Genomic DNA, 27,488 nt, shown 5'->3' with positions numbered 1-27,488 from the left:
GTTGATAAAAGTGTGAAACATTAAATGCAGCGTTGTACTATTCACGTAAGCATTAAATGCAACCCAACGGTCATCTTCTCTCAACGCCTATATGTAGAAGTTCTGATCAGAAGCAACACAGGGAATACTTGTGCATAATACAAAAACGATGTCAAAATCAAAGCTCACGAACTTCATCTTCAACCTCACAAACTCTTGTAATATTTAGTGAGTGTTAAGCTTAGAACTTAAGAGAAATATCACAGTTGTGATTACAACTTTATTAGAACCAAAACATACTCATGTAAACTTTATTTTTACATTGATTGCAAAAGGATTCCTAGAGTGATCAAGTTGTGATCTGTAGACTCTAGAAGACTTAGAAGTTATCTAAGTGGAAAACCATTGTAATCATTTGGATTAGTGGATTAAATCCTCAGTTGAGGTAAATCACTCTAAGGGGGTGGACTCGAGTAGTTTCGTTAACAACGAACCAGGATAAAAATAATTGTGTTCATTGTTTTTATCTTACAAGTTTTTGAAGTCACACTTACTCAAACCCCCCCTTTCTAAGTGTTTTTCTATCCTTCAAGGACATCCTACCCTCTTTATGGTATGGATATCCCCTTTCAAACAAAAATCTTAAAGAACAAGAAAGTGTTGATGCTCCGTCTGTCATGTATTATTGTCTAATGTTTGGCTAAAACATATAATAGCAGCAAACGGTCAAAATGTGAATCTTGCATGTTTATAAAGAACAAAATAGGTTTAAGCAAGATGTTAGATGGAATGTCATGACACCAACTCATGACATCGCGCCTGCAGAATTGGAAGGAAGATTCAATTTGTACTTAACAGATACAGAATATTCTATGTGAATATTATGTAATCCTATATGGAGCATATTTAAAGGTCAAAAGAATAATTGAAGAATAAGATCATAAGATTGAAGATTCAAGAAGAATCAGATCAGAAGATTGAAGATTCAGCAGTTTTTAATTTAGGAAACTCATGATTGAAAGACCTCATTTGTAGCAGAATATTTTCTGCATATTTGTAACAGCAAAGTGCTGCGATTTGTAAGCCCAAATCCAATTGGGATCAAGTTATAAATAGGAAACTTTTGTAACCTAGTTAAAAATAGAAAACCTGGTTTTAACGATGTAGACATTAGGGTTTCTATAGGTAGACCACCCAGGTTGTGGGATGGCTGCCTTGTCCTTCTCGAAGTCTGTAGGTTAGAGAAGTGATTGTCCTCACTCGAAACCTGTAGGTAAGAGTTGAGTATTGTAAGCTAGATTGAAACTGTGAAGCAAGATCAAGTATGTGTTCATAGTTAATTGTGTAAATAGCTATTGCAGGGTTGTAACAGTTAGGTATCACCAGGGAGTGAGCAGAGGTTTTCTTATCTTGGATGGAGTTCTGAGATAAAGGTTGCATTGGGTAGTGACTAGGTAAACCAAAGGTTGTTTATCTGTAAACCAGAGGTTGTTTATATAAAATAGTACTACTAATAGTGGAATCTTCTTCCTGGCTTGGTAGCCCCTAGAGTAGGTAGTTAGACCGAACTGGGATAACAATTAATTATGTTATTTATCTTCTGCATTGTTTGTTCAGTTATGAATGTTATGACTTTGTCTATAACATCAGGTTGAGAAGTGTTAGCTGTTCCTATACAGAACCATGGAAAAATTATAATCTGGTTATGTATGTTGAACGTGTGTGATCCTAGGTCTCATTGACTCTTTTTTAAGAGTAATTAAATAATGGCGGATCCTTCTGTTCTGCTTGTGCTACATTAATAACAGATCAGATGTCTTGATATTGGGATTGACATCCGAGTCTTTCATACCAGAATTTTCAATTGGTATTGGAGCAGGCATCCTGTCTGGTTTTGGATGAGTTCCATAAGGGATAAATTCTGGTTGTGGTAAAAGTAGAAGAGTGTTTAAACAAAGAATGTTCATATTGTATGGTCCCTTGAAGTGGAGGATGGTCCTATATGATTAGACCAACTTGACCTAAGAGTTGTGATGCTGGAACGAGGAGTGCTAAGTCCAAGGACTTCATGCGGGAGTGAAGAACTTGAATTTTAAAACAAATCCGACTGGTATATATGAATAGAGAAGAAGCTCATCAAAACCTTCAAGCGGGAGTGAAGATATTGACAAGGTAACCTCTGTTGTTTGTGAGTTTGTCAAGTCAGGATTTTGGTTTGGTCTAGTCAGTTGCTTAGTGCAGAAGCAAGCATTGTGCAAGGTTGAGTAGTAATCAATCTGTAGTTATCCGCTGCATAGTCTCTGAGAAACCCTAGGGTTATGAAGGTTCAACAGAATGTATGGCAGGTATTGACAGCTATAATTAAAGTGTCAAAGATACTTGAGTATTCTCTCAAGTCCACTCATACTGACATGGTTTATTAGAGCTGATGAATGTCAACTGATCAATGATATTCATAATTATATGCAAATGTGTACCTTGAAATCTTCAAGGTTGAAGTGTTCCTAGAAGGAGGAACAAATATCCTACTAGACGTTAGGACATTAAGAATTGGTATGCAGCTACCAGCTGAAGAACAGATGTTTTGGTGCTAAACTAATGTAGTGTGAGAACATTGGTTTGGAACCTACTCCTGGTCTGGAAGAGGAGACATCTGGCTAAGTTAATCAGGACACGATTAACATGTGCTCAGTTCCACTAAGAAAAACTCATGAAGGTATTCCTTTCTAATCCTTTATGTTGTACTTTTGAAGAGCCTATATCTCTAAGTTTCCCCTGATCAACGAAACCAGATAAGTATTTGTAACCATAGAGCAGTTGTTGGAGCTAAATACTGTGTCTCAATCATAGTGAAATATGGTTAAGAATGTGTACTGCCCTAGTTGTTATCCAGAAAGGGTAGTATGATTTGAAATCAAGGAAGTCAGATGGATCTGACTAATTCAGTGTTATGCTATGACTAAGTCTGTTCCAGAAACCTAGCTGAGGGAATATCCTCTTTAGGTACAGACCATGGCATCCTTCATCTCAAAATTAGAATTAAATTCTGAAGAAAAGGTTATTGAGATGCTGGCTATTTTATTCCTTGATGTGTCTGGATATTGCTGATTATTGAATTATTCTGCTACTAACCTGAGTGTTGTCAATTTGACATTAAAGATGTTAACCAAGAACCATGAAGGATGATGTCACATCTGATGTTACAGCATCTCAAGATCTTCAGTTATTTTATTTATTTGCCAAGAACAGAAAGTATAAATATGAAGAGGTAATCAGTCAGAATGACCTAGTGTGAGTAGTAAATTCTAACTGAAAAGCTGGTAAGTACTTTGACGGGAGACTTAGTACTTATTAGGTTTAGAACCTGGTTGTTGAGAAAAAGTTCTTCTAACCATGAGTTCTCAATTATCTTCACACATCAAAGAAGAAGGCAAGAGTCTCTGATGTGGGATACTGACTCTGTTAAATATCTTGATGGGAACTGGATATTTCCAAGGTCTGTATAAAACAACTCAGACGTGTATATTGAAGATCAATTTATGTTTATACAATCATAGTTTCTTCTATTTCAAGTTACATAATATGGAAATCTGGATCTTGTATAGCAAGCAAACTGAGGTTTCTAAACTTGGAAACTGTGGCAAATTCCAAATGAAGGGAACTTCAAGGACGAACATCAAAGATGTCCTAAAGATGTATATCTCAGGGGGAGTAAAAGAGTATGAAGATCAGCAAAGACAATGTTTTTCTACTTCTAACCATTTGAAAAGTCTTTCAAAGACTAATCTTGAAGAAAGAAGAACAAAGTCACACAAAAACCTCAGAACACAACTCATGTCATGTTTATTCTCAAAGACCAGCAAAGAATATTCTTTGCATTATCATCTGACGACATGAATTGATGGTGTGCATCACTTGTTCTGATCTAAGTGCATGATCCAACCTATGCACAAGTCCACCTGGTGCAGTTTGTTCTCAAATAACATTTCTTGATTAAGACTTTGGGTAAAGTCCAGGTATGTTGTTTAAATTGTTCAGGATTATAGAGTCTTTTCATTTTGTTTGAGTCCCTCATGTTCTTCTTTCGGATATGAGAAGTGTCTAGAGTCTAGGTTATGATTGTCTAATTGAGTCAATCATAGGGTTTAAGGGTAGTGTTCAGGCATTGTTAAGTCTGAGGTCATTCTTTACAACTGTTTGGTAAAGAATAAAGAGTCTTGTTTCGAGTCGTGAACACAATTCGTTTCTCGTGTTCCAAGTCCTCTATAGAGAAGTATCTCTATGGATAGTCAGAGTTTGTTTGAGTTCAGATGAACTTTTGTCTTAGTTATCAACATCACAAAGTACATATTTGCTGGTAGAAGGACTGGGAATATACAGAAGTTTGAAAAAGCAACATTATTGTCTAGAGTGGCAGTTTGGGCATAATGTGGATTAGAATGGGCAGGTTCTGATCTGGATGTAAGTAATGTGTTCTGGCCATACATAATGTAACACCCCATAAAGTTCTTTATTTAATTTAATTAATTTTTAGATTAAATATTAGAATTATTGGAGTTAATTGAGAATTATTGGGAAATTAATCAGATGGGCTTGAGTCGTGATTAGTAAAGGAGGGGGTGCATTGATAGGCCCTATTAATAATTAAAATAGTTTTATTTTATTTTCCACAAAATAGAGGAATTGTGGGAAAGAGGAATAGAACCAAGGAGAAGAGAAAGGCTTGAAAGTGAAAAGAGAAGAGAAGCAGAGAAGTGCGATAGAGGAAGAGTGAAGAATCAATCTTCAGGTAAGGGGGGACTCTTCCTTTTGTCTTCTATCATGGGATTATAGGTAGTAGGATAGAATTGATCATGTTGTTTATGTCAATTGAGTTATGCTTAGATTGTAGAAATATTAGGTTTTTGGGAGAATTGATTGATAATGTTGCATTGATCATGTATGGTGTTGATTGAATGGTTGAAATGTATTATAAATGTGTTATAATATGCGGTTGTTTTACTGTATGCGAAATCTGGTTGAAATAGAATTGGTTTGCTAATGATTCGGTGAAAGAAAGGTGAAATCGTAGGTTGTTCTCTGCGATTCGAAGTTCTGAAAATCTCCAGTTCGCGCCGCGTCCAGGGGTTGGCGCCGCCAACTACTTGGCAGAAAGCCAGGAAGTTTTGTTGTGTTCAGTATGCGCCGCGAGCACAAGGATGCGCCGCGAAGGCGTACTTCCCTTCTCGTTTCACGCCGCAAACACATGTTTGCGCCGCGAAGTGCTTGGCAGAATGTTGGGGATTTCTGAATCGCTCAGTTCGCGCCGCGAACCAAGGTTGGCGCCGCGAACCAAGGTTGGCGCCGCGTGCTGTTGGTGACAGGCCATTTTGAAAAGTTAAAAATGTGTAACTTTTAAACCGTAAACCGGATTTTGGTGCCGTTTTGAGCATGGTGAAGCTAATCAAATAATTTACATAATAAAATGATGTTTTGAATCTTGACTCCAAATTATTTTAAAATACTCTATTTTATTTGGTTGTGGTGGTTTATGCTTACAGGTACACTAATGAATGTTTTACCTGTATGATGTTGTGGTTGTAACCGATGTTTCTTATACATGTATTGATGGTATAAAATATGTGTTTTACTATGGTTGAGAAATAGCATGATTTTGTGTAGCTATTGATTATTGTGGTTGATGATTATGACATTTGGTTGATTTATGTGGGTGATGAGCATGTTACGGTTGATACATGCATTTCACAATCATTGTGTGGCTGGTCCTTGATGATGGTGGATCAGTGGTAGCTAATTCCCATTGTGAGGAATTAGTGAGTGGGTGTTACCGTATCCTTGACGATGGTGGGTCGGTGAGTTGGGTTATCCCAGATTTTGGTACCACATGTATGTAGTTGCATTGCATTAGGTTACTTGTGCTATTATAACATGAATGGAAGATTGTCCAGTGTTATAATACGTGTGATTGTGTATTGGTTGTGATTAATTATATGGTTGTGAATCTGATCGTAACTGTATTTGGGTGAATGACATGTGATTTGATATTTTGTTATCTATACCTTATAAAATTAGTTAAATGTGAATGAGACTCACCCTTACTGTTGTTATTTTTCAGATTGAGGAGTAGCTCTTGTACTTGGTGAGGATTAGCTCGTCAAGTAGTTCGTTAGAGTCGGTTGGGTCCGTGTCATGCTCTGGTCGTGTAACACTGGGGACGTTGTTTAGAGTTACTTGTTAAACTCTTTTATTTGGGTGTTTTATTATGGTGGTGTTTTAAGTCTATGACTTTGGATGTTGCATTATTCAGATGTTAAATATATTTCCGCTGTGTTAACATGATGATCTGAATAATTTTGGGTTTAACGTTCTCTTTTATTGCATGACATGAGTATTTGTTTGATTAATGGAAGTTGTAATGCCATTTTCATGTTTTACTCTGATTATTGTTTAATATTTTTGCGGGGTATTAGAAGGGTGTTATAATAGTGGTATCAGAGCATAGTCGGTCGTTTGAGTCAGAGTCTTAGTGTCGATTAATCCCTCGTATGCGATTAGTGTAAGGTTGACACTATCGATACTTCTTGTTCTAATAAATATTGTTTCATATTTAGCAGAACAATGGCCGGAAGAGGAGGAAGAAACGACGACACGATTTCTGAGGCTCTGGGTATGATTGCTTGTGTGTTGGGAGGGAATGCCAATGGGGCTGGAATTGGTGTGGACAGGCAGCTGAACAGTTTTCAGAGGAACAACCCTCCGTTGTTCAAAGGCACTCATGATCCCGAAGGCGCTCAGAGGTGGCTAAAGGAGATTGAAAGGATCTTCTGAGTGATTGATTGTGATGAAAACCTAAAGGTGAGATATGGTACTCACATGCTGTCTGAAGAAGCTGATGATTGGTGGATGGCTAGTAGGGATGAACTGCAAGCTGCTGGTGTTGCAATTACTTGGGCTGTGTTCAATAGAGAATTCTTGCGAAGGTACTTTCCTGAGGATGTTAGAGGCAGGAAAGAGGTTGAATTTTTGGAGCTGACGCAAGGTAACATGACTGTGCCGGAGTATGCGTCCAAGTTTGTTGAACTGGCAAAGTATTATGTCCACTACAACAATGATGAGGCTAGCGAGTTCTCGAAGTGTGTTAAGTTTGAGAATGGTCTCCGTGATGAGATTAAACAGGGTATCAGGTACCAGAGGATTCGCAGGTTTGTTGATTTGGTTGACTACAGTCGAATCTTTGAAGAGGACAATATTAAGCTGAAGTCGTCATACTCTCGTGAGTTAGTCGACAGGAAAGGGAAGAAGCATATGGACCGTGGTAAGCCATATGGTAAAGGTAACTAGAAAGCTGGAGACTGGAAGAAGCCTAGTGGGGGAGACTCGAGTGCCCCTATTAAGTGCTTCAAGTGTGGAGAACCTGGACATCGCATTCACGAGTGCAAAAGTGAAGAAAAGAAGTGCTATAAATGTGGAAAGGCAGGTCACATTGCTATTGAGTGCAAAGGAAACACTGTAACTTGTTTCAACTACGGAGAAGAGGGCCATATTAGTCCTAAGTGTCCTAAGCCGAGAAAGAATCAAGATCGTGGTAAGGTGTTCGCCTTATCTGGTTCCGAGACTACTCCAGAGGATCGGTTAATTAAAGGTACGTGTTTTATTCATGGCACTCCTTTAATTGCGATTATAGACACTGGTGCGACACATTCTTTTATTTCTATGGATTGTGCTAAAAGGTTGAATTTAGAAATATCTGATATTAATGGGAGTATGATCATTGACACTCCTGCGTCGGGTTCAGTGACTACTTCGTTTGCTTGTTTGAACTGTCCAGTTGATATTTTTGGTAGAGAGTTCGGAATGGATTTAGTGTGCCTTCCATTGGAGCAACTCGATGTTATTCTGGGACTGAATTGGTTACAATTCAATCGGGTTCATATCAATTGTTTTTTGAAGACGGTTATTTTTCCTGAAGATCTAAGTGGGGAAAGTTTGGCGATGACTGCTAGGCAGGTAGATGAAGCATTTAAGGACGCGGCTGTCGTGTTTATGATAATTGCATCTATGGCAGTGAAGGAGAATGTGATGAGTGGTGAATTACCGGTAGTATGCGACTTTCCCGAAGTCTTTCCAGAAGATGTTAGAGAGTTGCCACCTGAGAGGGAAGTGGAATTTGCTATTGAGTTAATTCCGGGAACTAGTCCTGTGTCGATGGAACCTTATCGTATGTCAGCATCGGAATTGACTTAATTGAAGAGTCTATTGGAAGAGTTACTTGAGAAGGAATTTATTCGTCCTAGTGTTTCACCATGGGGTGCACCGGTGTTACTAGTAAAGAAGAAAGAAGACTCGATGAGGCTGTGTGTGGATTATAGACAGCTGAATAAAGTTACTATCAAAAATCGGTATCCATTACCGAGGATTGATGACTTGATGGATCAACTGGTTGGGGCGTGCGTGTTCAGTAAGATTGACTTGAGGTCGGGATATCATGGGATTATAGGTAGTAGGATAGAATTGATCATGTTGTTTATGTCAATTGAGTTATGCTTAGGTTGTAGAAATGTTAGGTTTTTGGGAGAATTGATTGATAATGTTGCATTGATCATGTATGGTGTTGATTGAATGGTTGAAATGTATTATAAATGTGTTATAATATGCGGTTGTTTTACTGTATGCGAAATCTGGTTGAAATAGAATTGGTTTGCTAATGATTCGGTGAAAGAAAGGCGAAATCGTAGGTTGTTCTCTGCGATTCGAAGTTCTGAAAATCTCCAGTTCGCGCCGCGTCCAGGGGTTGGCGCCGCCAACTACTTGGCAGAAAGCCAGGAAGTTTTGTTGTGTTCAGTATGCGCCGCGAGCACAAGGATGCGCCGCGAAGGCGTACTTCCCTTCTCGTTTCGCGCCGCAAACACATGTTTGCGCCGCGAAGTGCTTGGCAGAATGTTGGGGATTTCTGAATCGCTCAGTTCGCGCCGCGAACCAAGGTTGGCGCCGCGAACCAAGGTTGGCGCCGCGTGCTGTTGGTGACAGGCCATTTTGAAAAGTTAAAAATGTGTAACTTTTAAACCGTAAACCGGATTTTGGTGCCGTTTTGAGCATGGTGAAGCTAATCAAATAATTTACATAATAAAATGATGTTTTGAATCTTGACTCCAAATTATTTTAAAATACTCTATTTTATTTGGTTGTGGTGGTTTATGCTTACAGGTACACTAATGAATGTTTTACCTGTATGATGTTGTGGTTGTAACCGATGTTTCTTATACATGTATTGATGGTATAAAATATGTGTTTTACTATGGTTGAGAAATAGCATGATTTTGTGTAGCTATTGATTATTGTGGTTGGTGATTATGACATTTGGTTGATTTATGTGGGTGATGAGCATGTTACGGTTGATACATGCATTTCACAATCATTGTGTGGCTGGTCCTTGATGATGGTGGATCAGTGGTAGCTAATTCCCATTGTGAGGAATTAGTGAGTGGGTGTTACCGTATCCTTGACGATGGTGGGTCGGTGAGTTGGGTTATCCCAGATTTTGGTACCACATGTATGTAGTTGCATTGCATTAGGTTACTTGTGCTATTATAACATGAATGGAAGATTGTCCAGTGTTATAATACGTGTGATTGTGTATTGGTTGTGATTAATTATATGGTTGTGAATCTGATCGTAACTGTATTTGGGTGAATGACATGTGATTTGATATTTTGTTATCTATACCTTATAAAATTAGTTAAATGTGAATGAGACTCACCCTTACTGTTGTTATTTTTCAGATTGAGGAGTAGCTCTTGTACTTGGTGAGGATTAGCTCGTCAAGTAGTTCGTTAGAGTCGGTTGGGTCCGTGTCATGCTCTGGTCGTGTAACACTGGGGACGTTGTTTAGAGTTACTTGTTGAACTCTTTTATTTGGGTGTTTTATTATGGTGGTGTTTTAAGTCTATGACTTTGGATGTTGCATTATTCAGATGTAAATATATTTCCGCTGTGTTAACATGATGATCTGAATAATTTTGGGTTTAACGTTCTCTTTTATTGCATGACATGAGTATTTGTTTGATTAATGGAAGTTGTAATGCCATTTTCATGTTTTACTCTGATTATTGTTTAATATTTTTGCGGGGTATTAGAAGGGTGTTATAATAGTGGTATCAGAGCATAGTCGGTCGTTTGAGTCAGAGTCTTAGTGTCGATTAATCCCTCGTATGCGATTAGTGTAAGGTTGACACTATCGATACTTCTTGTTCTAATAAATATTGTTTCATATTTAGCAGAACAATGGCCGGAAGAGGAGGAAGAAACGACGACACGATTTCTGAGGCTCTGGGTATGATTGCTGGTGTGTTGGGAGGGAATGCCAATGGGGCTGGAATTGGTGTGGACAGGCAGCTGAACAGTTTTCAGAGGAACAACCCTCCGTTGTTCAAAGGCACTCATGATCCCGAAGGCGCTCAGAGGTGGCTAAAGGAGATTGAAAGGATCTTCTGAGTGATTGATTGTGATGAAAACCTGAAGGTGAGATATGGTACTCACATGCTGTCTGAAGAAGCTGATGATTGGTGGATGGCTAGTAGGGATGAACTGCAAGCTGCTGGTGTTGCAATTACTTGGGCTGTGTTCAATAGAGAATTCTTGCGAATGTACTTTCCTGAGGATGTTAGAGGCAGGAAAGAGGTTGAATTTTTGGAGCTGACGCAAGGTAACATGACTGTGCCGGAGTATGCGTCCAAGTTTGTTGAACTGGCAAAGTATTATGTCCACTACAACAATGATGAGGCTAGCGAGTTCTCGAAGTGTGTTAAGTTTGAGAATGGTCTCCGTGATGAGATTAAACAGGGTATCAGGTACCAGAGGATTCGCAGGTTTGTTGATTTGGTTGACTACAGTCGAATCTTTGAAGAGGACAATATTAAGCTGAAGTCGTCATACTCTTGTGAGTTAGTCGACAGGAAAGGGAAGAAGCATATGGACCGTGGTAAGCCATATGGTAAAGGTAACCAGAAAGCTGGAGACTGGAAGAAGCCTAGTGGGGGAGACTCGAGTGCCCCTATTAAGTGCTTCAAGTGTGGAGAACCTGGACATCGCATTCACGAGTGCAAAAGTGAAGAAAAGAAGTGCTATAAATGTGGAAAGGCAGGTCACATTGCTATTGAGTGCAAAGGAAACACTGTAACTTGTTTCAACTACGGAGAAGAGGGCCATATTAGTCCTAAGTGTCCTAAGCCGAGAAAGAATCAAGATCGTGGTAAGGTGTTCGCCTTATCTTGTTCCGAGACTACTCCAGAGGATCGGTTAATTAAAGGTACGTGTTTTATTCATGGCACTCCTTTAATTGCGATTATAGACACTGGTGCAACACATTCTTTTATTTCTATGGATTGTGCTAAAAGGTTGAATTTAGAAATATCTGATATTAATGGGAGTATGATCATTGACACTCCTGCGTCGGGTTCAGTGACTACTTCGTTTGCTTGTTTGAACTGTCCAGTTGATATTTTTGGTAGAGAGTTCGGAATGGATTTAGTGTGCCTTCCATTGGAGCAACTCGATGTTATTCTGGGACTGAATTGGTTACAATTCAATCGGGTTCATATCAATTGTTTTTTGAAGACGGTTATTTTTCCTGAAGATCTAAGTGGGGAAAGTTTGGCGATGACTGCTAGGCAGGTAGATGAAGCATTTAAGGACGCGGCTGTCGTGTTTATGATAATTGCATCTATGGCAGTGAAGGAGAATGTGATGAGTGGTGAATTACCGGTAGTATGCGACTTTCCCGAAGTCTTTCCAGAAGATGTTAGAGAGTTGCCACCTGAGAGGGAAGTGGAATTTGCTATTGAGTTAATTCCGGGAACTAGTCCTGTGTCGATGGAACCTTATCGTATGTCAGCATCGGAATTGACTTAATTGAAGAGTCAATTGGAAGAGTTACTTGAGAAGGAATTTATTCGTCCTAGTGTTTCACCATGGGGTGCACCGGTGTTACTAGTAAAGAAGAAAGAAGACTCGATGAGGCTGAGTGTGGATTATAGACAGCTGAATAAAGTTACTATCAAAAATCGGTATCCATTACCGAGGATTGATGACTTGATGGATCAACTGGTTGGGGCGTGCGTGTTCAGTAAGATTGACTTGAGGTCGGGATATCATGGGATTATATGTAGTAGGATAGAATTGATCATGTTGTTTATGTCAATTGAGTTATGCTTAGGTTGTAGAAATGTTAGGTTTTTGGGAGAATTGATTGATAATGTTGCATTGATCATGTATGGTGTTGATTGAATGGTTGAAATGTATTATAAATGTGTTATAATATGCGGTTGTTTTACTGTATGCGAAATCTGGTTGAAATAGAATTGGTTTGCTAATGATTCGGTGAAAGAAAGGCGAAATCGTAGGTTGTTCTCTGCGATTCGAAGTTCTGAAAATCTCCAGTTCGCGCCGCGTCCAGGGGTTGGCGCCGCCAACTACTTGGCAGAAAGCCAGGAATTTTTGTTGTGTTCAGTATGCGCCGCGAGCACAAGGATGCGCCGCGAAGGCGTACTTCCCTTCTCGTTTCGCGCCGCAAACACATGTTTGCGCCGCGAAGTGCTTGGCAGAATGTTGGGGATTTCTGAATCGCTCAGTTCGCGCCGCGAACCAAGGTTGGCGCCGCGAACCAAGGTTGGCGCCGCGTGCTGTTGGTGACAGGCCATTTTGAAAAGTTAAAAATGTGTAACTTTTAAACCGTAAACCGGATTTTGGTGCCGTTTTGAGCATGGTGAAGCTAATCAAATAATTTACATAATAAAATGATGTTTTGAATCTTGACTCCAAATTATTTTAAAATACTCTATTTTATTTGGTTGTGGTGGTTTATGCTTACAGGTACACTAATGAATGTTTTACCTGTATGATGTTGTGGTTGTAACCGATGTTTCTTATACATGTATTGATGGTATAAAATATGTGTTTTACTATGGTTGAGAAATAGCATGATTTTGTGTAGCTATTGATTATTGTGGTTGATGATTATGACATTTGGTTGATTTATGTGGGTGATGAGCATGTTACGGTTGATACATGCATTTCACAATCATTGTGTGGCTGGTCCTTGATGATGGTGGATCAGTGGTAGCTAATTCCCATTGTGAGGAATTAGTGAGTGGGTGTTACCGTATCCTTGACGATGGTGGGTCGGTGAGTTGGGTTATCCCAGATTTTGGTACCACATGTATGTAGTTGCATTGCATTAGGTTACTTGTGCTATTATAACATGAATGGAAGATTGTCCAGTGTTATAATACGTGTGATTGTGTATTGGTTGTGATTAATTATATGGTTGTGAATCTGATCGTAACTGTATTTGGGTGAATGACATGTGATTTGATATTTTGTTATCTATACCTTATAAAATTAGTTAAATGTGAATGAGACTCACCCTTACTGTTGTTATTTTTCAGATTGAGGAGTAGCTCTTGTACTTGGTGAGGATTAGCTCGTCAAGTAGTTCGTTAGAGTCGGTTGGGTCCGTGTCATGCTCTGGTCGTGTAACACTGGGGACGTTGTTTAGAGTTACTTGTTAAACTCTTTTATTTGGGTGTTTTATTATGGTGGTGTTTTAAGTCTATGACTTTGGATGTTGCATTATTCAGATGTTAAATATATTTCCGCTGTGTTAACATGATGATCTGAATAATTTTGGGTTTAACGTTCTCTTTTATTGCATGACATGAGTATTTGTTTGATTAATGGAAGTTGTAATGCCATTTTCATGTTTTACTCTGATTATTGTTTAATATTTTTGCGGGGTATTAGAAGGGTGTTATAATAGTGGTATCAGAGCATAGTCGGTCGTTTGAGTCAGAGTCTTAGTGTCGATTAATCCCTCGTATGCGATTAGTGTAAGGTTGACACTATCGATACTTCTTGTTCTAATAAATATTGTTTCATATTTAGCAGAACAATGGCCGGAAGAGGAGGAAGAAACGACGACACGATTTCTGAGGCTCTGGGTATGATTGCTGGTGTGTTGGGAGGGAATGCCAATGGGGCTGGAATTGGTGTGGACAGGCAGCTGAACAGTTTTCAGAGGAACAACCCTCCGTTGTTCAAAGGCACTCATGATCCCGAAGGCGCTCAGAGGTGGCTAAAGGAGATTGAAAGGATCTTCTGAGTGATTGATTGTGATGAAAACCTGAAGGTGAGATATGGTACTCACATGCTGTCTGAAGAAGCTGATGATTGGTGGATGGCTAGTAGGGATGAACTGCAAGCTGCTGGTGTTGCAATTACTTGGGCTGTGTTCAATAGAGAATTCTTGCGAAGGTACTTTCCTGAGGATGTTAGAGGCAGGAAAGAGGTTGAATTTTTGGAGCTGACGCAAGGTAACATGACTGTGCCGGAGTATGCGTCCAAGTTTGTTGAACTGGCAAAGTATTATGTCCACTACAACAATGATGAGGCTAGCGAGTTCTCGAAGTGTGTTAAGTTTGAGAATGGTCTCCGTGATGAGATTAAACAGGGTATCAGGTACCAGAGGATTCGCAGGTTTGTTGATTTGGTTGACTACAGTCGAATCTTTGAAGAGGACAATATTAAGCTGAAGTCGTCATACTCTCGTGAGTTAGTCGACAGGAAAGGGAAGAAGCATATGGACCGTGGTAAGCCATATGGTAAAGGTAACCAGAAAGCTGGAGACTGGAAGAAGCCTAGTGGGGGAGACTCGAGTGCCCCTATTAAGTGCTTCAAGTGTGGAGAACCTGGACATCGCATTCACGAGTGCAAAAGTGAAGAAAAGAAGTGCTATAAATGTGGAAAGGCAGGTCACATTGCTATTGAGTGCAAAGGAAACACTGTAACTTGTTTCAACTACGGAGAAGAGGGCCATATTAGTCCTAAGTGTCCTAAGCCGAGAAAGAATCAAGATCGTGGTAAGGTGTTCGCCTTATCTGGTTCCGAGACTACTCCAGAGGATCGGTTAATTAAAGGTACGTGTTTTATTCATGGCACTCCTTTAATTGCGATTATAGACACTGGTGCGACACATTCTTTTATTTCTTTGGATTGTGCTAAAAGGTTGAATTTAGAAATATCTGATATTAATGGGAGTATGATCATTGACACTCCTGCGTCGGGTTCAGTGACTACTTCGTTTGCTTGTTTGAACTGTCCAGTTGATATTTTTGGTAGAGAGTTCGGAATGGATTTAGTGTGCCTTCCATTGGAGCAACTCGATGTTATTTTGGGAATGAATTGGTTACAATTCAATCGGGTTCATATCAATTGTTTTTTGAAGACGGTTATTTTTCCTGAAGATCTAAGTGGGGAAAGTTTGGCGATGACTGCTAGGCAGGTAGATGAAGCATTTAAGGACGCGGCTGTCGTGTTTATGATAATTGCATCTATGGCAGTGAAGGAGAATGTGATGAGTGGTGAATTACCGGTAGTATGCGACTTTCCCGAAGTCTTTCCAGAAGATGTTAGAGAGTTGCCACCTGAGAGGGAAGTGGAATTTGCTATTGAGTTAATTCCGGGAACTAGTCCTGTGTCGATGGCACCTTATCGTATGTCAGCATCGGAATTGACTTAATTGAAGAGTCAATTGGAAGAGTTACTTGAGAAGGAATTTATTCGTCCTAGTGTTTCACCATGGGGTGCACCGGTGTTACTAGTAAAGAAGAAAGAAGACTCGATGAGGCTGTGTGTGGATTATAGACAGCTGAATAAAGTTACTATCAAAAATCGGTATCCATTACCGAGGATTGATGACTTGATGGATCAACTGGTTGGGGCGTGCGTGTTCAGTAAGATTGACTTGAGGTCGGGATATCATCAGATTCGGGTGAAGACAGACGATATTCAAAAGATTGCATTTAGAACGAGGTATGGTCATTACGAATATACTGTGATGCCATTTGGAGTTACTAATGCACCTGGTGTTTTTATGGAATATATGAACAAAATATTTCATCCCTGTCTCGATCAGTTTGTAGTGGTACTTATCGATGATATTCTAATATATTCTAAGAATGAAGAAGAGCATGCAGATCATCTTAGAGTGGTATTGGAACTATTGAAGGAAAAGAAACTTTATGCGAAACTGTCAAAGTGTGAATTCTGGTTAAGTGAAGTAAGCTTTCTTGGGCATGTAATTTCTAAAGATGGTAGTGTCGTTGACCCAACGAAAGTAGAAGCTGTGTCTCAGTGGGAAGCTCCGAAGTCAGTTTCCGAAATCCGTAGTTTCCTTGGTCTTGCGGGTTACTACAGGAAGTTCATTGAAGGTTTTTAAAAGTTAACGTTGCCGTTAACTAAGTTGACTAGGAAGGGTCAAGCGTTCATCTGGGATTCGAAATGTGAAGAAGGATTCCAAGAGTTAAAGAAGATGTTGACTAGTGCGCCGATCTTGATCTTGCCGAATCCGGCAGAATCTTTTGTTGTGTATTGTGATGCTTCATTGATGGGATTAGGAGGTGTGCTAATGCAGAATCAACAGGTAGTCGCTTAAGCGTCAAGACAACTCAAAGTGCATGAGAAGAATTATGATTTTGATTTTGGACTTTCTCAAGGATTATGATTTTGGACTGAATTACCATCCGGGTAAAGCAAATGTTGTTGCCGATGCTTTGAGTAGGAAGTCCTTGCATATGTCTATGTTAATGGTGAAGGAGTTGGACTTAATTGAACAATTCAGAGATTTGAGTTTAGTATGCGAAGACACTCCTAACAGTGTTAAATTGGGTATGCTGAAGCTGACTAGTGGTATTCTTGAAGAAATTCGAGAGAGTCAGAAGGCTGATGTAGAGCTGGTGGATAAGTTGACTCTGATTAACCAAGGTAAAGGAGGTGAATTCAGAATCGACGAGAATGGTATAATGAGGTTTGGCAATCGTGTTTGTGTCCCTGATGTTGTCGAATTGAGAAGGACTATTCTTGAGGAAGGACCCCGTAGTGGATTGAGTATTCATCCTGGTGCTACCAAGATGTATCATGACTTGAAAAAGCTGTTTTGGTGGCCTGGAATGAAAAAGGAGATAGCTGAATTCGTTTTATGCTTGTTTGACTTGCCAGAAGTCGAAGATTGAGCATCTGAAGCCGTATGGAGCTATACAACCGTTATTTACTCGTGAATGGAAGTGAGATAGTATATCTATGGATTTTGTTTTTGGTTTGCCGAGGACGGTGAAGAATTGTGAAGCTATCTGGGTTATTGTGGACAGGTTGACGAAGTCTGCTCACTTTATACCGATAAGAATGGATTATCCGATGGAGAGGTTAGCTCAATTGTATATTGAGAAGATAGTTAGTCACATGGTATTCCTTCGAGTATCGTGTCAGATAGAGATCCAAGGTTTATATCTCGATTCTGGGAAGATTTGCAGAAGGCTTTGGGTACTAAATTAAGGTTGATTTCTGCTTATCATCCGCAGACTAATGGTCAGACTGAGAGGACAATTCATTCATTGGAAGATTTTTTACGTGATTGTGTGTTGGAAAAAGGTGGTGCGTGGGAAAGTTATTTGCCATTGATTGAATTTACCTACAACAATAGTTTTCATTCGAGCATTGGTATGGCTCCATTTGAAGCTTTGTATGGTAGGAGGTGTAGAACGCCTTTGTTTTGGTATGAATCTGGTGAGAGTACTGTGATTGGACCAGAGATTGTACAAGATACCACGGAGAAGATTAAATTGATTCAGGAGAAGATGAAGGCTTCTCAGAGCCGCCAGAAAAGCTACCATGATAAAAGACGAAGGACACTTGAATTTCAAGAAGGAGATCATGTGTTCTTGAGAGTGACTCCTACGACTGGTGTTGGTAGAGCACTGTGTAGTGGGGAAAATCTAATATCGAAGCCATAGGATTGACTCGAATTAATATTTCAGTGAAAGTCGCCACCGCGCTTTATTGTTTCCAAAGGAAAATGGAAAAGAACGAATAAAACCCAAAGTTTGTTTTTAAAACAAAAAGAAGAGATCTAAGGTACGGGTGTTGTTTATACAAGGGGAAGGTTTTAAGCACCCCTCATATATGTGGTACTCCACAGGAACCTTTTTGAAAATCTGTGTCGTGTGTGTGCTAAAAAAGGGTTTATTTTATTTTAAAATAAGCTTGGCAAGACGTTAAGCCTTGTGCCTACATACCTCCTCGTTGCAATGGAGAAGTCAGAGCTAATGTAGTTCCGCTTAAAGGGAAAAAACGTTTAAAAACGAATAAACACTTTATCGTCGTCTGAGAGAAATACTCAGCCGTGGATTTTGAGCATGAGAACAAATGAGTTCTTTGCATCGCAAATGAAAGAAGGGCTCGAACTCGGATAGAAATCAACAAGTATGCCACTAGCTCTCTCACGTGGAAAAGATCTCATTATATCAATCAATTTCAAAATCGTAGGGGTATCGCTACTCGGTTCGGCAATTAGTCGTGTCTAAACTTTTCAAGAAAAAGGCCACTAAGGGAAAATGATGTTTTAAAAGAAAGGTTTTGAAAAGGTTTGCAAACATAAGAATATTTTGGAAAAAGGGAGAAGATTTTGAAAATTAAAGAAGGGGAGGAGATGAAGAGGCTATCCTATTGCGTAAAATAAAAGCTAAGGAAAGAAACGGTCTAACCGAAATAAGAAGCCAACACTTGACATTGTGAGTCAAGGTAGATTTCCCATCCTTTGGACTTATCATTACCAAACCGACACATTGTCACTTGGGGATCCAGATGAATTTATTATCTTAGCACCATTTTGCATTAAGCACATTAAAAATTCTGACGAAAATCGGGAAGAGTAACGGCTGTTTTCGGGTAAAATCCTTATTTCAATGCCTTGGAATTAACCATCAAGGACTTTCAAGGAAATACCTGCACATACGAACAGACAACAATCCAATGCCAGACAGACAGAATAACAGCAGAGAACAATATCATAAGGGTCTAGAGGTACTAAGTCCACAAGTCTGAATCTCCAAAATGCTCGGGATAGTAACCAATAGTCCAAAAGAGAGCCTTAAGTTTTTTTTATATTTTTGTTAATTATTAGTGTTTTAGCGTAAAAATAAAGTATGGTCCAAGTGGACAAAGAGAAAATAGCGGAAACATAAACATAGCGTCCAAATGGACAAAGAAAAAATAGCGGAATATAAACGTCCAAATGGACAAAGAGAAAATGGCGGAAACATAAACATGATGAAATGATAAAATAAAGCGATAAAGCGAGAAATATAAAGAGCAATATAATAAATTGCGGAAATTAAAGTTAGTAGTTAGATGTTAAAGATAACCATCTTGAAACTTGTCAAGTATGTTATCAAAGTTAGTAAGGAAGATCGATGGTGAGTGAAGGATGTTCTCGGATTTAAATTCAATGGACATTTATCAGAAGCTTGATAAAATCATAGTGACTACACGATAAACCTCCATAAGTCTTAAATCAACCGCATACAATTCTATTCCATACTTAATCGTTTTTCGATTCGGGACACGAAATATTGCGTTATGTTAAGCAGATCGCCAAGTGATTTATGTAGAAATCACCCTACAACGAGGCCGGTCAAAACTTTATGTGCTAATGCATGCGAGAAAAGTGATATGTAGATCACTCTCCGAAAGCAATACCGCACGAAAAGAAAATAAGGAGCTATCTAGTCTTTACCAAGAATCCATAAGAATTCTCAAGGTGTTAAGACTTTCATCGATCAAAAGAAAAAAAGGAGAAGAAGAACATAAAATGTATAAAGTAAAATCAACTCACACTATCATTAATATCATTCAACTAATATTATGGATTTGGTCCTTTCAAACCTATCAATATCCTAGATCCAATGATATTAATGAAGTGGAGGAAGAAGGAAGCCAAAACAAGCATAAAAAAGGCAAAAAACACATTCTGTCCCAGGGGAAATTGATTTGCCTAAGGAGGAAATCGATTTCCTTAGTGCAGGTTTTCAAATCTGGCGCAAAAACGGAATGGAAATCAATTTCCCTAAGGAGGAAATCGATTTCCTCAGTGCAGTTTTCAAAAAATCAGCATTAGGAAGCATAAAACTTGACTTAAGCAAACATACAAACACCTTATGATCACATATCAATTGGAGCACGAATTTTCCATCAAATCACCATCAAATAGGACCAATATAGCATCAAAGATGCATCACACACAAGCACAAAAGAATCACATTATGATGGATGAATAAAGATGAAGAAAATTACCAAATCTTGAACAAAACTTAGATCTACTTCAAGAATCACAAACACAAATCTTGATCTCTCAACAATTGAAGAAAAAAGAGTGAAATGGATGGTGGTTTAGCTCAAAGTTTGTGAGGTTCAAGATGTGACTCACAAACTTTATGAAAGAAAAAGAGCTTTGGTGAATTTGGTAAGGATGAGGAGAGAAATTGCAAAGGGTTTGTTGGCTCTCAAAGCTTGAGAAATGAGAGAGTAGAGACCTCTATTTATAGGATGAGAGCAAGAGTAGTGGTAGTTTGGTCATTTGGCATTTGGTAATTAGCTTATATTTAATTGGTGTTTAAATGGTATTTAAATGGTAAAATGGTATTTAAATGGTAAAATGAAGGGAATTAATATTGATGAGGTGGAAAATTGGTAAAATAACAAAAATGATCAAAGAAAAAAGGTGCCAAAATGATGTCACACTTCCCTCTCTATTTTTTTGAATTTTCGCCCCAGGGAAATCGATTTCCTTCTTAGGTAAATCGATTTCTTTCTTCAAATTTTCAAAAATTTGCTTCCTTGCACTGTTTTGATTTTTGCCCGATCTTTTACCTGTAAAATATAAACAAAAGAGACAAAATGCATATTTTTGGATTTTGGTTAGTATAAACAAATAAAAAGCTAAAAGTGCTTGATGATTCCCCTCAGAGACGATCACAATATCAAGGATAGAGCTTCACAATGGTGCTCTTGATTAATGAGTGAATGCAAGTGATGTATGATCTTAGGGTCAAAAATTGTGGTATGACAGATGTCCCTATTTAAGTTTCTTCGATTCGGAGATACGATGATTGGAAATCTTCGTTTTGACGAAATCGAAGAGACTTAAACATATAAAACACAATTTCTAAACCTAAGATGCTATGCAATGTTTAATGAATGCATATGATGAGGATAAAACACGGCAGCACCGGGGAGAAAAAGGAATTCCACTGGGGAAAACAAATGTCTTGTGGGCAGGACTCCACAGGGGAAGGCAAGACTTTGTTGGAGAGATGAAACTTTGGTGGGAAAAGAAACTTCCTTGGGGAAAACATTTCACACCAGAGAGGTTAAAGCATCACCTTTCACCAGGGGTGAGAAAAGGGGGCATCCTCTTTCACTGGGGATGAGAAAATATGCATCCTCTTTCACTTGGGAATCAGAATGCCGATCTTCCATTAATAGAAAACACATCATCGTTCCACTGATGATATGAAAAGATATGCATCGACGTACCACTGACGATGAATAAAATATACCAACGTTCCACTGAAGGTGAGCTACCAACTCAAAAGTTGAAGGTAGAAGAAAATCGAATCACCGCCCCAATAGTTGACGATAAGCTACCAACTCAATAGTCGAAGGTAGAAGGAAATTGAATTACTGCCTCCATGGTTGACGATAAACTACCAACTCAGTAGTTAAAGGTAGAAGAAAATTGAATTACCGCCTCAATAGTTGACGATAAACTACCAACTCAATAGTTGAAGGTAGAAGGAAACTGAATTACCGTCTCCATGGTTGACGATAAACTACCAACTTAATAGTTGAAGGTAGAAGAAAATTGAATTACCGCCTCAATGGTTGACGATAGACTACCAACTCAATAGTTGAAGGTAGAAGAAAATTGAATTACCGCCTCAATGGTTGACGATAGACTACCAACTCAATAGTTGAAGGTAGAAGAAAATTGAATTACCGCCTCAATAGTTGACGATAAACTACCAACTCAATAGTTGAAGGTAGAAGGAAATTGAATTACCGCCTCCATGGTTGACGATAAACTACCAACTCAATAGTTGAAGGTAGAAGAAAATTGAATTACCGCCTCAATGGTTGACGATAAGCTATCAACTCAATGGTATAAGGTAGAAGGAAATTAAATTACAGCCTCAATAGTTGACGATAAACTACCAACTCAATAGTTGAAGGTAGAATGAAATTGAATTACCACCTCAATAGTTGACGATAAACTACCAAATCAATAGTTGAAGGTAGAAGAAACTTGAATTACCGCCTCAATAGTTGACGATAAGCTACCAACTCAATAGTTGAAGGTAGAAGAAAATCGAATCACCGCCTCAATAGTTGACGATAAGCTACCAACTCAATAGTTGAAGGTAGAAGAAAATTGATTTACCGCCTCAATAGTTGACGATAAACTACCAACTCAATAGTTGAAGGTAGAAGAAAATTGAATTACCGCCTCAATGGTTGACGATAAACTACCAACTCAATAGTTGAAGGTAGAAAAAAATTGAATTACCGCCTCAATGGTTGACGATAAGCTACCAACTCAATAGTTGAAGGTAGAAGAAAATTGAATTACCGCCTCAATGGTTGACGATAAACTACCAACTCAATAGTTGAAGGTAGAAGAAAATTGAATTACCGCCTCAATGGTTGACGATAAACTACCAACTCAATAGTTGAAGGTAGAAGAAAATTGAATTACCGCCTCAATGGTTGACGATAAACTACCAACTCAATAGTTGAAGGTAGAAGAAAATTGAATTACCGCCTCAATAGTTGACGATAAACTACCAACTCAATTGTTGAAGGTAGAAGAAAATTGAATTACCGCCTCAATGGTTGACGATAAGCTACCAACTCAATAGTTTAAGGTAGAAGAAAATTGAATTACCACCTCAATGGTTGACGATAAACTACCAACTCAATAGTTGAAGGTAGAAGAAAATTGAATTACCGCCTCAATAGTTGACGATAAACTACCAACTCAATAGTTGAAAGTAGAAGGAAACTGAATTACCGTCTCCATGGTTGACGATAAACTACCAACTCAATAGTTGAAGGTAGAAGAAAATTGAATTACCGCCTCAATGATTGACGATAAGCTACCAACTCAATAGTTTAAGGTAGAAGAAAATTGAATTACCACCTCAATGGTTGACGATAAACTACCAACTCAATAGTTGAAGGTAGAAGAAAATTGAATTACCGCCTCAATGGTTGACGATAAGCTGCTAAGAACAATAAGTTGCCGCTAAGAATAGGGATCAACTTCTTCTCTAATCAAGGACATGTCTTGAGAAAAGGAACTGGATGCAAACTGTCACTTACACTGAAGCGACTTACCATTTGCTGAGCTTATTCCATTTGGAATCAAGAAGTTCATAATGCCTGAGAGATTATCACTTGCTGTGAAGATAAGATTGATATGTAGAGACACTCAAACTTTCTCAAATAAAGAGGCTTCCATTTGTTGTCAACCAAAACATGATGGGGATAACACAAGTTGCTCAAAGTCAAAACCTGCCCCTTGCTTTCAAGCACATCACTGCTGGAAAATAAGCCTTTCAATTATCTGATAAGAACATCAATCACAAATGAATTTTCCATTGTTGAGGAAAGAAGAATCCTCAATAGGTGCAAAATAAATGCCCTCTCAATCTAGATTTCCCAGCCTAGAGAGGTTCAAAATAGTATTGCAAGAGACCAAAGTTCAACTCCAAGAACAAACTGGATAGAAACGGTCAAACAAAGCTTTGCCCCTTGAGGAATAAACTCAACTGGGGATTAATTCCATCCTGAAAAATGAGCTGAGGAGGAACACCGAAGCAAAATTCTCCCACGAGGAACAAACTCAGTGGGGATTATCATTCTCTGCGAGGAATTTACAAATCCTCTTCTTCTTATCAAAAAAATTGGACAACACATTAAGCTCTATTATGGGGAATCAGAGAAAATTTATTTGGAGAAAATCACCATTCCGAACTTGCAGAGGAAATAAGAAGTTAACATCAAAGCAAACAAGTTAACATGCGGAGGATTTTAGTTCAAAACTCAACACAAGGTGAGAAAGAAAACCCAACAGTCAATCGTTGTCTCGAAACTTCTTGGTAGAGAGTGACATACTCTGGACTAATCATGGCAACAACCTTTGTACTTCAAGCTAATGAGGTGATCAAGGTAACTTCTGATTCACAACTTGCCCCAGACTACATGGTCTATGAAAGGAAACTACCTCAAAAAGGTTCACAGAGATCCTTGGCGTCATGAAGACTTGGAATAATCTGCCCCAGATCAACAGATTTTTGGAGAGATTTGTCAAATCTCGACGTAGCTACCCCAAATTGACTAAACTTGGCACATTCTTTTACTCGACAAAGTCTTCGAGCTTTGCCCCTTGATGGTAATCAAATTTGCAAAAGCATTATACTGGGAAAACAACATGCCCCTGGCAATGTTTTAGTTTTCTACTGATGATCAGATGTAAACTTCCTGGATGTCAAACAAATGTTTACAAGTAGAAAAATGTATATTCTGAGAATGATAATGAAAATGCAACAATTATGTAAGTCTTGAAGTTTCAAAAAGATGTCGCAAAACCTTGTGAACGAATCACTGGTTAGGAGATGATATTGATTTTTGTATGCATATGATACCAACACAAGTTTTCAGCATAACCGATAGGAGTCAGGAACGCTTTCTTGTTTAAGTATGCTTTCGAAATAAACCCTGCTTCAATTAGGACTTTTAAGGGTTGTAACGTGGCCTGGTTCACGGTTTTTTTAGAAAAAAAATACTTTTAGGCTCAAAGTTTATTTAGCCCACCCCATCTTCGTGATGTTCTCCAGTCCTATGTTCAGTTAATTCAACATGAGTATTCATCTCTCAAAAGGATTTTGTGCCATTAAAGATCCAATGAAACTTTCTTGGGAGTAGCAGTCACCTCTTTTTGTCTTCGTTTTTGTATTCACACAGATTTGTTCATTGTTGAGGACTTTTGCTTTGTAGTCCTTTCTTTTCACTTTTCACTTTTTTTTTTATTTTCCCTAACTTTTGCCTGGACTAATTCTTTTGAATTGGTCGTCCAGCAGGATGCTCTAACTTTTGCCTAAGTCATTTATTTTCAAGTTTCTGACTTAGCGAGCTTTTCTTCTTTATTCTTTTCTTCTTCTTTTTTTCTTCTTTTTTTATTATTATTTTGATTTGAACAAATCATGTGATATTGACTTTGTCTTGACTTGTTGAGAGGGTTGTGACTGCCTCATTCCTTGGCGTATGGAGGATAACCATTGTGGTTTCACATTTTCCAGCCTTTTGATGCGCGGGGAATAACCATTGTGGTTTCCCATGATCCATCCTTTGATGTGGATATGACGTATTCGACCCTTGGATGCACCATCCTTTCTGAAATATGAACACTCGGTCAAATTAACTGAACACTACGCTGCCCCAGGTTAAAAATTAGGGTTTTTTTGTTTAGAAAAGAAACTCCTACTTCGAGGCTCAAAGGGGTTAACAAGGGATTATCTTCCTTATATCTCCGGTGTTTATGAATTTGAAACAATGCCTGTACATCATCAGCAGGGTTTTATTCAAGAGCGTACAACCAGAAATTTTGCATTATCAAATCATCATCCTCCCTCCAATCTTTGCATAAGCAAGAGTTTGGCAAAAGCAATTGGTATCATAATGCATAAAAAACAAATAAACATGAGTGAAACGAATGGATTACTTCAAGACAAACATTATCATTGTATTGGCATTAACATTAAAAAATAAACAAGTTTCTACATGCAAATAATGCATTGAAAAACAAGAAATATTACAAATGGAAATCAATAAGAATACTAAAAACTGAGAATGCTCTCTCCATCTGGATTTGTGCTAAAAGAAACATCTTTCGAACTTCAGGCTACCATCAATAGTGATTCAATCATGCTTTGGCAAGGGATTGCTTGAACATCATAACCAACATCTTGGAAAGTCAAAATACCAGCATGGATTAATCTTTGAACTTCATTTTTTAGAGGCCAACAATTCTCTAAGTCATGTCCAGGAGCATTCGGATGAAAAGCACAAGTGACATGAGCATTGTACCACCAAGGGAGTTTCTCGGGAACAGGAAGCGGTGACCTTATCTGAACCAAATTCTTACGAATCAAAGCAGGGTACAATTCTGTGTAAGTCATGGGGATAGGACCAAAATTTCCCTTTTGAGATTGATTTTGCTCGTTCGGTGGAGGAGCTCGTTGACGAGTACTTTGCTGATAATCTGGCACTGATGAACTGAATTGGGCACAAGGATGACATGCTGACGTCGATGATGATTGTTTCCTCCCCTGATTCTCTTCTTTGAAAAGTCATTACCAAACTTCTTCACACTACCAGCTGAGTTACCTTCTTCAAACAAACATTCCTTTCGGACATCTTTTTCTAGAAGCGCATTCATATCCACCTCCCCATGGGAGTCAGTAGGTGTACGGACTAATATCCCCTCAGGAAAGGATGAGTTCAGAGTTTCAAGAAAGACCTTTGCCATCCTTTCTTCCATCATAGAAGGATTGACTTGGGCAGCGACTAGAGCCTCAACCAGAGCAGTCAGATGCTCCATACCAGCCTTCAGAGTAACCACTTCTTTGCGGGGTTCAAGAATCTCTTGTTTGATGCTTTCCATTTCTTCTTAGCATGAGTGTTGTACTAATGATACCAGGAGAAAGGAAATAAGGCTCTAGAAAACTTCTTTAGAAAGCAGGACCAAATGTAGAATGATGCATGCAATGCAGATGATTTGTTTTTTTTATTTTAATTTTTGAGTTTCAAGGAACTTAAGATATTAACTTGTAAACACTCAAACATTGGACTAAAGCATCGATTAAGTTATCATCAAAATCAGTCATCCATTTTGGTGGATTAGAATTTTCACCCCATCAACACTCAAGATCCATTGAGTTTGATGAAACTTATGATGTTTACAAGGAAATACCTCTAAGTTCCTTGAAAATCAAAAGAAAAAGAGTTTTCATGGATGCATGGTTTATGCATCAATCACAACCAAGAGCATGCAAGGTCTCATAAGATCATAGTTCAAAGGTTCGACGTCACGAGCATGAAGCCATGGGTCCAACCATCCCAAAAGGTATGATCTAGGGAATTTTGTACCTGCCGATCGGGTTCTACAAAGGTTCCCAGAGTTTTCAATCTTCCATCGGATATGCCTAAAAAGACCCCGTCTGAGCGTAGTATCGCATGACAACAAGCTCAAATTGGTACTTGATCTTGTTTCTGCACTACATCCTAAAAAGGCTTAGATGGGTTAAAAGGTTCTAGGCCATTCAGCTTCTACGGACACTCACTATTGAAAGTAATAGCGTTCTTACGATGGTTCGTAACAACATCTACTACCTTCCATGAGGTCTCCACTAATTGGGGTTCCACCATATGATGCTCATGTTAAGGATTGCTCCTGACATGCAACTATTGGCCTTACCACCTCCTTTCTCAAGTCACTCACAAAAGTCCGGGTTAGAACTTTATCTCATCACAGAGGAACCATCGAGCACCAAAAAGAAAAAAGA

Source organism: Vicia villosa, linkage group LG1 (assembly GCF_029867415.1).
Source record: "Vicia villosa cultivar HV-30 ecotype Madison, WI linkage group LG1, Vvil1.0, whole genome shotgun sequence".
NCBI classification, from domain to species: domain Eukaryota; kingdom Viridiplantae; phylum Streptophyta; class Magnoliopsida; order Fabales; family Fabaceae; genus Vicia; species Vicia villosa.
The sequence above is the reverse complement of the archived record's forward strand: the minus strand, read 5'-3'. Positions refer to the sequence as shown.